The sequence below is a fragment of the Bubalus bubalis genome, chromosome 21 (genome assembly GCF_019923935.1).
Source record: "Bubalus bubalis isolate 160015118507 breed Murrah chromosome 21, NDDB_SH_1, whole genome shotgun sequence".
In the NCBI taxonomy this organism is placed as follows: domain Eukaryota; kingdom Metazoa; phylum Chordata; class Mammalia; order Artiodactyla; family Bovidae; genus Bubalus; species Bubalus bubalis.
The window spans coordinates 34,250,401-34,257,757 of NC_059177.1; the positions used below are offsets into that span (position 1 = coordinate 34,250,401).

The window sequence follows — 7,357 nt, forward strand, 5'->3', positions numbered from 1 at the left end:
GTAGGTCAGAAAGAGAAAGACAAATATCATATTTTAATGCATATATATGGAATATGGAAAGATAGTACTGATGATCCTAGTTGCAGAACAGCAAAGGAGACACAGACATTTTGGACACAGTCAGGGAAAGAGAGGGTAGGATGATATGAGAGAATTGCATTGAAACATATACATTATCATACGTAAAATAGATAGCTAGCCAGTGGGAGTTTGATGTAGGACACAGGAAACCCAAAGCTAGTGCTCTGTGACAACCTAGAGGGGTAAGATAGGGAGGGCAGTGGCAGGGAAGTTCAAGAGGGAGGGAACATATGTATACCTAATGCCAGTTCATGTTGATGTACAGCAAAAATCATCACACTATTGTAATTATTCTCTAATTATTTATTTATATATATATATATATATATATATATATATATAAAAGAAAAGCTCAAAAAAGACAAGGAGGAAACAGGCTTATTTTTATGGAAAGTATATATGAACTAGATTCAACTTGTTTTTGCAGTTGCACTTTGCTCTGTTTCTTCAATTTGCAAGACAGTGCTTTTCAGTGATTGTCTGGAGTTGTATGTATAGAAAAACCACAACCAAAATCAATAACTGCCTTCTATTTATCAAGTCACTCTGTTCTACTTGCTTTTCTGTCTTTAATTTGTATGTGTAATTATCTGAGGCAATGCTCCTTTGTGCATAATGATCATTAACTTGGAAAAGGTCTATGTGGGGATGGGGGTGCTGCTGGTTAACATTTGAGTGTAAATTTGGGGCCAGGTACTAGATTGGGATCTCTCATGATTGTTAATTAATCCGTGTGTGTGTGTGTGAGCTCAATTATGTCCAGCTTTTTGTGAGCTCCTAGACTGTAGCCCACCAGGCTCCTCTATCCTTGGGATTTTCCAAGCAAGAACACTGGAGTAGGTTGCCATTTCCTTCTCTAGGAGATCTTCCTAACCCAGGGATCGAACCCACATCTCTGGTATCTCCTGCACTGACAGGCGGATTCTTTACCACTGCACATCTGGGAAGCCCCAATTAATTCTTAAAACAACCAAAAGAGAAAATATGATTTCCAATTCATAGAAAAAGGAAAGGAAGGTTGAGAGCTGCAACCATTTTGATCATTTAAACCAAAGGTCTAAAAACTATGGCCCATGGGCAGTCTCCACCTTGCCATCAAATTTTATAAATAGAGCTTTATTGGAACATGGAGACAGCTATTTTTTCTTATAACGACAGAGTTGAGTAGTCTAGGGAGAGAGATTGTCTGGCCTGTCAAACCTAAAATACTATCTAGCTCTTAGGAGGAAGAGTTTGCAGATCCCTGGTCTAACCCAGAACTGCTCACACAAATGGATCTGCTCCCATTCATCAGACCCCATTGTGTAACATTGTTTAAAATTATATATCCTCTTTTCCAAGCATACTCTTCCAACTTCATACATTTTTCTCTTCTTTAATTTGAATACTTAATATAGGAGTCTTTTTCCTATGAGCAACATTTCCTCTCTTTTCTGAATGAGCTGAAATGACATGCCTCTAGCCTGTGTCTCTCATAGCTATCATTATTTATTTAACTCTGCTCAGGTTATTTTAACTAAGCTTAGCATTTTCTGAAATGCTTTACCTAATAAGAGGATTCTTATAGCCAAGTATTGCTTCACTCTGCTCTTCATATAATCTGAATTTCTTTTTAAAGTTTCCCAGAGGACAATGGTTATCTCACTGCTGGGGAAAGAGCCACAGGCATTTACAGTTCAGAAAAGCCAGCAGCTGCCATGTAATAAAAATCAGATCAAAGGAGCACCATGCCCAGCCAGAGAGCCTATACTTTTTTGTATGTAAAGAAAGAAAGAATTGGTTGATAGGGAGGGGTTTTTCCACCTTAAGACACTTTAGTTGATAGATTATATAATGCCAATTACAGCCTCTTTGCTCACAGACACTGCTTGTCATGCAGCAAAAGCTGCCCCGCTCCACATTCACGGTCCACAGGCTCAGTTAGGTAGACTAATTTCTTAGGTCCCCTACAGAGGAGGCCCAGACTGCCTTACATTCGTAGACCCTGAGAGGTTTTACATCCAAGAAAAGGAAGGCCATAGAAGTTCTCTTTTGTCAAAAAGTGGTCAAAGGTAGTAAAAGGTGGAAGCATTCTAAGATGGTCATGAATAGGTTAATGGAATACTGAAAACAAAATACTGGAGTGGGTAGCCTTTCCCTGCTCCAGGGGATCTTCCCAAACCAGGGATCAAACCCAGATTTCCTGCATTGCAGGTGGGTTCTTTACCAGCTGAGTCACAAGGGAAGCCCTGTACTGTAAAACCCTATGCAAAATTAATAATATTGTGGAAGACAATGCAGTGACGATAGGACATAGAAGGTTCTTACATGTGTATGTTTAATGTTGTTTATGATTTTAAAGTTTTAAAAATAAATACATTAAGTTTATACAGAAAATAGCATTTGATGATATATACCATGATATTAAGAGTGATTATCTTTGGGTAATAAAGACATGACTGACTCTAATTTTTTTTTTATTCTTCGCTATATTTTTCCAGAAACTACGTATTATTTTTGCACTTCCCTAGTGGCTCAGATGGTAAAGAATCTGCCTGCAATGCAGGAGACCTGGAATTATCCCTGGGTTGGGAAGATCCTCTGGAAGAGGACATAGCAACCCACTCTAGTATTCTTGCCTGGAGAATCCCCATGGACAGAGGAGCCTGGTGGGCTGCAGTCCATGTGGTCACAGAGAGTCTGACAGGACTGAGCGACTAAGCACAGCACTGCACATGTATTACTTGTATAGTCATAAGACGTTTCTTTTCATGAGATAAAAAGGACAACTAGGAATGTTATGATAAACAGGAGAGGAAAACAGATGCTCCCTCTCCTAAATAAACTTGAAGAGTTTTGGTAAATATGTGATGTTTCTACCACTGAGTTTGGAAAAAAAAACAATCTTAGAAGCAGATTGCTTTTGCTGAGATGTGTTAAGAGAAAGGGTTTAGGTTGTTTCCTCTGAGTATTATAGAAGGATTAGGATAAGCATTATATATATATATATATATATATATATATATATTCTTTTAATAAAAATATACTATACTATCACTAATTGCTGAGTTACTCACTTTGGAGGTCATTAGAGTTCACTTTCACTTTCACTTTCACCCATTGGAGAAGGAAATGGCAACCCACTCCAGTGTTCTTGCCTGGAGAATCCCAGGGATGGCGGAGCCTGGTGGGCTGCTGTCTATGGGGTCTCACAGGGTCGGACACGACTGAAGTGACTTAGCAGCAGCAGCAGAGTTCCCCAAGCTGTCCATGGACTGTGTTCTTTCTTGTTTGCAAGACTTCCGCCTTCAATCAGGACCGTCTTATTACCCTTCTCTCCCTGGACCAGCTAAAAAGTTGCCTCTTTTCTGTATCCCTCATAAACCCTTTCCCTACCTCTTATTTCCCACTAACTGGCATTCTCTTCCTGGTCCTGTACTATTTCTATAACCATTTCTGGATTAGATTGTATTTCCTTTTTTTTTTTGTTTTTTGTTTTTGCTTTCTCTTTTTTTTCTACCACATTGAGGGCAAAACCCAACTTAATCATTGTCAATTTTCCAGTGCTGAGAGGAAGTATTTGAATGGCCTGTAATTACCAAATAGCTCTGCTCAGCAATATTTCATTTCCATGAGTCTGCCAGCCCAGCTCTTAGATGTGTTTCACCTTCTTCCTCTTCTGTCAGAACTTTCAGAAGTGACCCAGATTCATGGCTGGAAGTGGAAGGGGTGGTGGACCAAGAGTTCCACTAGAGTAAACTTGCCTAAAGTGTCACCTTTTACCAGTTTTTTAAGTAATATATTGATACAATGTTTATTAAAACTAAGATGAATAGATGTTAGAGAAAATAACAGGAACTTTGCAACTGAAACATTAATCTTTGTCCCCAAGACTCATAGGGAAGATAATCAAATGATGTTTCCATTTTCCCCTTGTCCTCCTCCATAAACTATATTGATCATACCCTGCGTTCATTCTCACTTCCCAAGCACTGTTTTGGGGGACTTTGCTCTACCCTGACATAGGCAGGGCCTTTCAAAATTTAATCACCCTGGACTCTCTTACCTACTTTCCTCTCTGCTAATCTGAAAAACCTGAACAATTTATTTGAGGATTTTGTTGAGATGTTCTTCTTTGTGGCCTCATAAAAATGTGTAGTCTCTCTAGGGACTAAATTTTAATGCATAGCTATAAAACCAAAATTATTTATTGTTTCTCCTTTCTTCTGTATCCTTATTTTTTTGGTCTGCTTGATCTGCTAAAGATTTAACACAGTGTGTTAAGAGCTCCACTAAGGAATATTTACTGTAAATTAACTGTTTAAGCTGGACAAGGCCTTTAATCAAGGAGGAATTAGAGAAAAAGGATGCACTTGGCCCTTTGGGCACCTCAGTGATCCTCAAAGATGTTAAGAAGTGTGGTAAAATGGGAGATTAGGAGAGACAAGGATAGGCGAGGGAAGAAAGTCTTGATGAAGAAAGTCACATTGACCTGTTTGTGGAACACCTGCTATTCTTTGGCTTCTCAGAGTGATGCTAGCATCTTATTCCTCATCAGCACAAGAAGCAAAATAGTGATTTATAGACTGTTAATCAGCCAGGCTGAGGCCTTATTAAATTGTCTTGGTTCTCTGCTGTGTGGTGAGATAGATTATCCACTGTATTTGTTTTCTGTCATTTATCAGACACCAACTACAAAACTTTCCTGGCTCTTGGAGCCCAAACTGAAGTGAAATCAGAAGTAATGGCCAACAAAAACAGTCATCTTGAGAAGCAAAACATACTTTGTCCCTTTTTCCATAAGTTCTGTCTGTTTAATGTTCTTAAATAATGAGTATTTTAGAGGGGGATGAATTAGGAGCTCTCTGTGTAGAGAGTAGGAGATGACATTTCCGTAGTGGGTTCCCCATATTTTACCTTGAACAGAAGAAAGAGGAAGATTTATAAGTTTGTAATCTCTTGCAAACAATATCCTTCATGAGGAATGAAACATTTTTATTATCTCTTCTTACTTTGGAACCTCAATCCAATGTAATTTTCATGGACAACTAAATTAAGAAGAATATAATGGTAATAATTACATATATGCCAGCATGTTTGAAGTATTATATATAACTTGACATTTTTAATACTCAGTGGCATTATTACAATTTTACTTATGAAGAAAGTGAGGCAAAGGGATATTTGTCCAAGGTTAAACAGCTCGTAAGTATCAGAGCCAGGATTTGAACCCAGGCAGTTAGCTGTAGACCATTAGGCTACCCCATTTCTTAAATGACTGTTAAGTGTTTCATGACTCTGTGATCTGCAGGCAAAGTTCAGTTCAAGAGGTAGTTACTGAGATCCTAGTGTGTGGAGGGCACTGGGCTAACTTCTTTGGCATTATTTTTTCTCAGGGAGAAATAAATCCATCTCTTAGTTTAAATTGGTTAGAGTTTAGTAGAGAGATTAAGACAAACATGCGCATTGTGCCTACAATGTAGAAAGACATTCATGGTGAAAAAATAAGCAAATCACTATGACAATAAAGGTAGAACAGGCTGCAATGGTCTCTAGTAAAATTTAGTGACTGTGTTCTGTCTTTGCTTATCAGTTACAGATCCTTTTGTTGTGTTTTTCAATGTCCAGTATAAAGAAATAAAGACTTTATTGTCAATTCTTGTGCCTCAGAACCGAGCTTAATCCATCTGAAGTGTGTTACTCTTAATTTCAATGCCTATGTTGACTGTAAGGTTTGTAAAACACGCTTTAGTACTGGCATGACATCACAAAACAAGGCAAATGTGGAAGACAGTGATAGCTCATAAATTGCACCTTATTTATTTACTTTAGCTCTTTTTCTTAACATCATTATTTCTCTTTCACTCTGCCTTGCTCTGAGTCTTTGATTTCCCAGAGTATAAGAGTGTCGTGTACTTTCTGGTGTTTTGAGACAAGCTCAGTTTGTCTTTGCTCTGCAGGGCCTTAAATATTTCTGACAGTTTCCAAACCTTAACACAATTCAAAGTGTCATGGGAGGACACATGTCTGACTCTTGCTGTGATTATTGTCATAGAGGAAGGGCTCAATTATTATTTAAAAAAAAAAAACAATCTCTAGTCAGTTTTATTAAGGAAAATTATATATGATTAACTTTTCACCAGTCTGTTCTGGCATGCTGCTAATGATAATCAGAATCACCTGGATCAATAATAGCCAGTGTGCATACTCTGTAGTATTTTCCACATGCTGTGCCCAGTTCAACATTATTGCTACTGTAGTGATGGACACCAGTTTTGGCCAACATGGCATAATACTCTGTATCAGATTTCCTCAAGACTGGGCAGTTGTTGGCAAGTATAACCAGTTTTGCTTTGCCTTGCTGCTCATTTTCAGAGTCTGCTTGTACCCCAGCACATACTTTTCACTTTTCATAAGCAGTTGAAGCCTAGAGTTGACTAACTCCAGCGACTTTTTCATTTTCTTTGTGGCCACCATCATCCTGCCTTAGGTGAGGGACACCCCCAACCAAGAGCAGCCTCCAAGATGTCTGAGGAGTGAGAAAGGCATGCTCAATTATTATTGGTTGTTATTTCTGGGGTTTTTTTTTTTTTTTTTTTTGTAATTTCTTTCAGACTTCAAACCTCAGAAACCATTTCTGTTTCACCCTCCTGAGTTGAATTCTGTGACAGGAGCAGAGAAAGTGTGTCTGTCTTTGAAATGTAGATATGTAACACAAAGTTGGGAAACTATAGGTCATTTTGGTCAAGTCCAAATTGTCAAATTTGGTTGAGATATACTGGTGGGCTAATTGTGGATCCATGCATTCATGCCTGCGTGCTGTGTCACTTCCATCATGTCCAAGTCTTTGTGACCCTGTGGACCGTAGCCTGCCAGGCTTCTCTGTCTGTCCATGGGATTCTCCAGGCAAGAAGTGTGAGTAGGTTGCCATGCATTCTTCGAGGATATCTTCTTGACCCAGGGACTGAACCTGTGTCTCCTGAATCGGCAGGTAGGTTCTTTACCACTGAGTCACTTGGGAAAGCCCAATGGTGAATATGGACTGATAAAATAAATGCAAGTGTTTGACTGCCTTTTGTGACTTTTAACATTTGAGTTGCTTACATCTGAGACAATCAGACCTCTCCTCTGAGAATGATGTGAAAAGTGTGATTCTTTAAAATAACAGACTTGCCCGGAAGTTAAAAAGCAATGGAATTATATTTGAATTTTGAATCTACTTTGTCTTTGTATCTTATTCCAGACATTCTTACCTGATTCCATCACTTGCCCCACACTAATATGTATCTAAATCAGT

At 38.6% G+C, this 7,357-nt stretch overlaps 1 pseudogene; it reads right to left on the reverse strand.

The window, feature by feature from the left end:
• Window positions 1-6,168: 6,168 nt before the first annotated feature.
• Window positions 6,169-6,537, reverse strand: LOC123331001 (annotated as a pseudogene).
• Window positions 6,538-7,357: the final 820 nt, after the last annotated feature.